Raw genomic sequence first — 6,000 nt, 5'->3', positions numbered from 1 at the left:
AAATTGTGTGGGTGTACTTTTTTTAAGTAACTTTTTTTTAAGTTACATAAGATCTCTTTAAATAAAATAACAAAGGGGGGAATTTACCATCAACTCTCAGGCAATATACATATAATATGGGGTTTGTCACATTATAAGATTAATTGATATCAAAATACCTACAGGCTTTTAAGACATATATAATATATACATACACAAACATCAGTTTTGAGTTTAAGGTGCAGCTTTAGGCCAAAATCCTTCTACACATTTATGCTGTAGTTGCTAACATAAGCAGCAGGGGTCAGCATGTCCTGACTAAAACAGACAACCGCTAATCCTTGGACCTCATGTCTGCTGGAAGGCTTCTTAGATGAACACTGGCACCAGTACAGCAAAAAAATAAAAAAAAATACACTATGACATAATCTTCCTCGACTTTAGAAAACGATACTTCATCCAAACACCCTTCCAACACTAATTAACTGACTTCTTCATATGGGACATACAGTTCTTATTTACAAAAGATGTTTAATTACCAGTAGTGGAATTATGCAATTCATCTAGGAGAGCAACACCATCTGGAGTTACTAAAAGGATATTGAGTGTCAAACTGTAAAACACATTCCAAAGATGCACAAAAGTACATGAGATGACCCTTTACTTTACTGCTCATATCTGATTTTACTGTAACAACAAGTTTGACGTTCAATACATCCCCAAGATTAAAACAAGACATGGATCACAGATGACACTGTGTGCACCATGGCCATGTGACTGAAAACATGTATACAGGTGTTTATGCATATGAGTTACAAGTGGATAAACGTTCTAAGAAAACACTTAGGTGTACATTTATCTCTCTTTTTTTAAATAAACCGATCTTTGTCTAACGATATATAAATGCCAGTTCAAGGGAGATTCTGGGTTCAACACAAGTTCAGTTAACAGCATTTGTGGCATAATGCTGATTTAAAAATGAAGGCAAGGCATTTTTGATTGAGCATTACTTTTACTGAACCAAGAACATTGTAATTGAACTGAAGCCATTAGTTTAGTCATCAGTAACACATTCGACCATCATTGTAACAGCTGCTGATGATTTATTATGAGTGTTATTATGTGTGCCTCTGCTGTGACTGGAGCCAATAAGCCACATGTGCATGAATGTGAACATTTCAGGAAGAGTGTGAGGCCACCATGTGTGAAGTACAACATTTCAGGCCCTTTCTCTATTAAGTTTAAGCAGTGTCCCTGGCATGACAAGGATGGCCCTTGTGGACTGAAGCATGCCAATCAAGACATGCCCCACCACAGAAAATACAACCTCAAGAATGGAAGAGCAATAAAAAAAAATCATCCTGGTGCATCTCCATGATGCCCACACATATACAGTACATTTAGTTGTTTGTTTGTTCCATAGTAACACTAAATCTCATCCTAATTGTATGGGAACAAATATTGTAACTCTATAGTGGACAACTGCACCATCTAATTTATTCTTAGACAAATAGATGCCTGAATGCATTTCTATACTCAAACACCCATGCACCCATGTTAACCTATTTAAAATGTAATATTTTGTGTAACTAGTTCAATTACTTTATTAATGTAACTGATTCCATTTGATTACTTTTCAAATGTTTTCAACTGTTAATCATTTTCAAACATTTAAACCAGGCAAGGTTAACGTTACAGTAGTACTCAAAGTAATTTCACAACTCAATAACCCCATAAACCCATAAGTAGGTTATGCTACAATGCTGAAATAACTGTAATATTAGATCTGGCATGGTTACCGACCTTATTCAAGGATGAAAAACTTTAGCTATATATTTTCAGTGAAAGGGTCATTAAATAAATGACTGGACATGCACCCCAGCAATACAGAAATATGTCTTGAATACTCATTAGGTGGGAATAGGCAATGCCTTTTCTATTTTATTTAATGACTGCTCACAGTTCACTGTAGGCTAAGTTATGCAGATGCTTCCTCAGGTTCAACATTGAAACCTTTGTCAATAGCACTTTAATATGGGAAAACATATATTGCACTGAACTGTTATATTTGCACCCTTTTCTGATTTCTGGACTAAATTATATTTAAATTTCCAGCACTGGAGTGCCTTTTTTTTCACTTGCCATGGTAGCAACTCTTAGACAGGTTGTAGCAAATCTCAAAAAGCATGAGAATAGCATAAATTTACTAAACAGTCTTTAAGCGGCAGGAGGCAATATGCACATTAAAAACAGGCAAAGCAACAATACTATACTAAAGCAGCAATACTATTCTATAAGTAACTGTAATTTAATTACACATTGATTTCTCTGTAACTGTAATGGATTATACTTACATTTATTTTTTAATTAAATTACATAATGCTTTTACATGTAACTAGTTACTCCCCAACACTGCTAAAGCATAACTAACTAATCTGATCGTTATTGTTTAAAATGCAATGTAAATAAATGTAATAGATTAATCTACCCATATTCGTTGCCCAATTTAGTTTTATTTTCGTTGAACTTTTATTTTTAGAATTTGTGTTAAAACAGACCGGTCAGGCAAAACATATGAAATAAGTGTTATCATTCATTTAAACTTAAAATAAAAAAAATATAATTTTAACTAAAGCTACAGGTACTCTAAATGCATCTGCATGATTACAAAATGTAAAATAAAAATGGTCACAAATGAATTTTAGTTTCAGAACTTAATATACATTAAACATGAAAATGCAACTGGCAATAAAACTAGACTGTGCTAAGAAATGAGCAGTTCAATATCTTTAAATGATAGTAGTTAGCTTGGCACATTAACCTTTGGCAGCCCTAAAATACTAAAACTACAATCAAATCTAAATAACCAAACTAGAACAAACACAAAATTAATAAATAAAAAATGCAATTAAAAAGGAAAAAACGAAATTGCAAATAAACACTAAATGATTAAACTACAATAACCTTTCATAAAATTATTAATGCATAATAGCACATCTATAGCAACAGGAGCATCACCAGACATGAGGTGCACATGCTCAGTCTGCTGCTGATGTTGTTGATGCTTATTAGATGATTATGATGATTAGCTGCTACTGTAGCACATTCACATAGGTGAAAACATCAAGGGTTGCTATGCAACCATACTTGTGGTTGGGCCTTGTAAGGCCAGAGTCTGTTGCAGAGCAAGAGGTCGACACCCCTAAAGCCAAACTAAATATAAACTGAAGGGGGCAGAGAGAGAGAGAGAGAGCGTGTGAGAGAGAGAGCGAGAGAGAGTGAGAGAGCAAGAGAGAGAAAGAGAGAGAGTGAGTGAGGTTATTGAGTGAGGGTGTTAGGTTTTCTTTGGGATATCCTCTGTACTCTCTTCTTTCAAGAATACCCAAGGATAACCCTGCTATTATTAATAGTGATAAGAAGCTGTTCCCATAGAACTGTTCATTCACTGTAAAAGCTGTGAGATGTACTCACTCAAAAACATTCTCTTTCATCTGACAGCTCTCAGCCACCCACACAAATATTGTTGGTCCCTGCCTTTATGATGGTCAGTGCATCTATTATTTCACATAGTGAGACACGTCAAAACACATTAAATCACCAGTGGTTTAAAATGTATGGAAGCCCATTTCTGCCACAGAACATATTCTTATAAACTCCAAATTGTGAAAAAAAAAAAAAAAAGTCAGAATCACAAGATAAAGGCAATTAACTTTTTACATGTTATTCTGTGGTGGAAAAAAAAAATCAGAATTGAGATGTAAACTTCGATTTCTGATAAATAATTTCAGAATTGTGAGGTATTATCTCGGAATTGTGAGAAAAAAGGTGAGAATTCTCAGTATAAATCCTGCAATTCTAACTTTTTCTCAGAATTGCAAATTGACATCTCACAATTTTAAATCAGTTTATATCATTTTCTCAGAATTCCAAGCAACAAAGTCTAAATTGTGAAATAAATACCTTTTTTTCCCCATAATAATATGCTACTATTATTTTCACCCAACTTAAATAATGGAGGGAGATTTTTTATTGCATTTGCTTCTAAAATAAAATGGGAATACAATGTACAGTATAACACTATAAAAAGTAAAACATTTAACTTGTGTAACCTAACATAAAAATAATGAAATAATATTTTAACACATGTTAATTTGGATGTTGCCACATTTGGTAAATTTAAGTTACTTGACAAAACTTTTTTTATGCTTTAGGGGCAGAATATTTTTTAAAGCATGCAATAGCGTGATAGTAAAAAAAAAATTATTATGGCCCTGGTTATTATTATTAAATAACATTAAGCGTAAGAAGTGCATTTCTGGGTTGGTCTAGATGATCTTGAATGTATTCAAGTGCCATCGGTGTGCGTGCAGTCTGTGTGCGTATATAGAGGCGTTAGTCATTAAAGACTGGATTACGGCTCCATACTTTGGAGCCACAGATTCAAATAACCAAGAATAGGGACAGTGCTGAGAATTTAACACCATTCCTGTCCAACACCTGTCACACGCTTGTTTGGCACACACACATGTACACAACTTACTGTACACGTGTGTAAGATGTGTGAAATCACCCTGGCTTCAGTATTTACTAATACATTACTGTTCATTTATGAACAAAACAAATTAAGGAAAAAAGCCCATAATCACTAATGTGTTTGAAAATAATGTATTTGTTAGAGTCAGTTAAGTAGAATTGACAGCTCAAGCACTGTCAAATATTCAGAAGATGTACTCTGTCACTCCTAAACTTTTTTTCTTCATATTTGTTTCCCTAACTCCATTCTACACTCCTCTCATTCACCACTGTATATATTTAACCTTCAATTCATCCCAGCATCTTGGCTTTCCTGAGTCCCTCTTCTCTTTCCCTTGATCCGTCTTCCTGTCATCAGCAGCGTCTCTGCATGTTCCCTGAGCCAAGTGCAGACCTAAAAAGGAAGACACATACACAATGACAGAGCTACAGAAGGACAAATATACTCATAAAATGAGGCAATGTTATTTCTTAAATCTTCCGGCACTAACCTGTCAGTTCCATGTGTCCTATCTCTCTCCAGCACAACATCAGATATCCTCCGCCCCGTCAATCACTTCACCAGCAGAATGATAATCACTGAATCAATTTCTCTCAAACTTACGATGTTTATAATGGAAGTGCTTTGTGTTTTTGTACACTGTTATCTTTCACACCTAGCAAGTCTTTAGCTGGCTTTACTGCTAACATGCATTGATATGCTACATATATATATGTTGTATTGTGAAATTTTATTACAATACAAAAAAGTTTATTTTTTTACATTTTAAAAATAATTGTATTCCTGTCATGGCAAATCTGAACAGCCATTTCTAGTCTTCAGTCCAGTCTTCATTGTAAGATGCTGATTTGGTGCTCAAGAAACAATTCTTATTATTATTAATGTTAAAAAGAGTTCATATTTTGCTTAATACATTTTATTATTCTGCTTAATATTTTGTGGAAACCCAGATTTTTTTTTCAGGACGCTTGGATAAATAGAAAGAAACAGCATTTATTTACATTTATAAATCTTTGTTAATGTGTTTACTGTCACTTTAATCAATTTATTGCATTTCTATTTTAAGCATCAATTTCTTTACTTTTTTACCATAAAGTCAATATTTTGAACAAAACAATGCCATTTGTGCTTTAAAATAACATATTACCATATATCCATCACGAGTCAGGTTGTATAATTGAAATAATAATGTTGTGTTTTACACAGAAATTATTTAATAATTTTGAATATAAGAAATTCACTGTGAATGGTAAGGAATCATCTAGTGCATTTTTGCAGCAATGCGACCTGTGCTGCAACATGAGCACAGACATGCCAGCAGCGGTAGGACACATTCTGTACAACGACAGGGACGTCAGAATCATGACACACAAGCACACCTGATGGAGCCCAGGTCAGAGAGGGGGCAAGGGGTCAGAGGTGAAAAGTCAGTGGAAGTCACAGAGAGTCAGTGGAAAGTCACAGAGAGTCAGTGGAGAAAACTATTT

This window comes from Barbus barbus, assembly GCF_936440315.1.
Source record: "Barbus barbus genome assembly, chromosome: 3".
In the NCBI taxonomy this organism is placed as follows: Eukaryota; Metazoa; Chordata; class Actinopteri; order Cypriniformes; family Cyprinidae; genus Barbus; species Barbus barbus.
Note: the sequence above shows the minus strand (reverse complement) of the source record.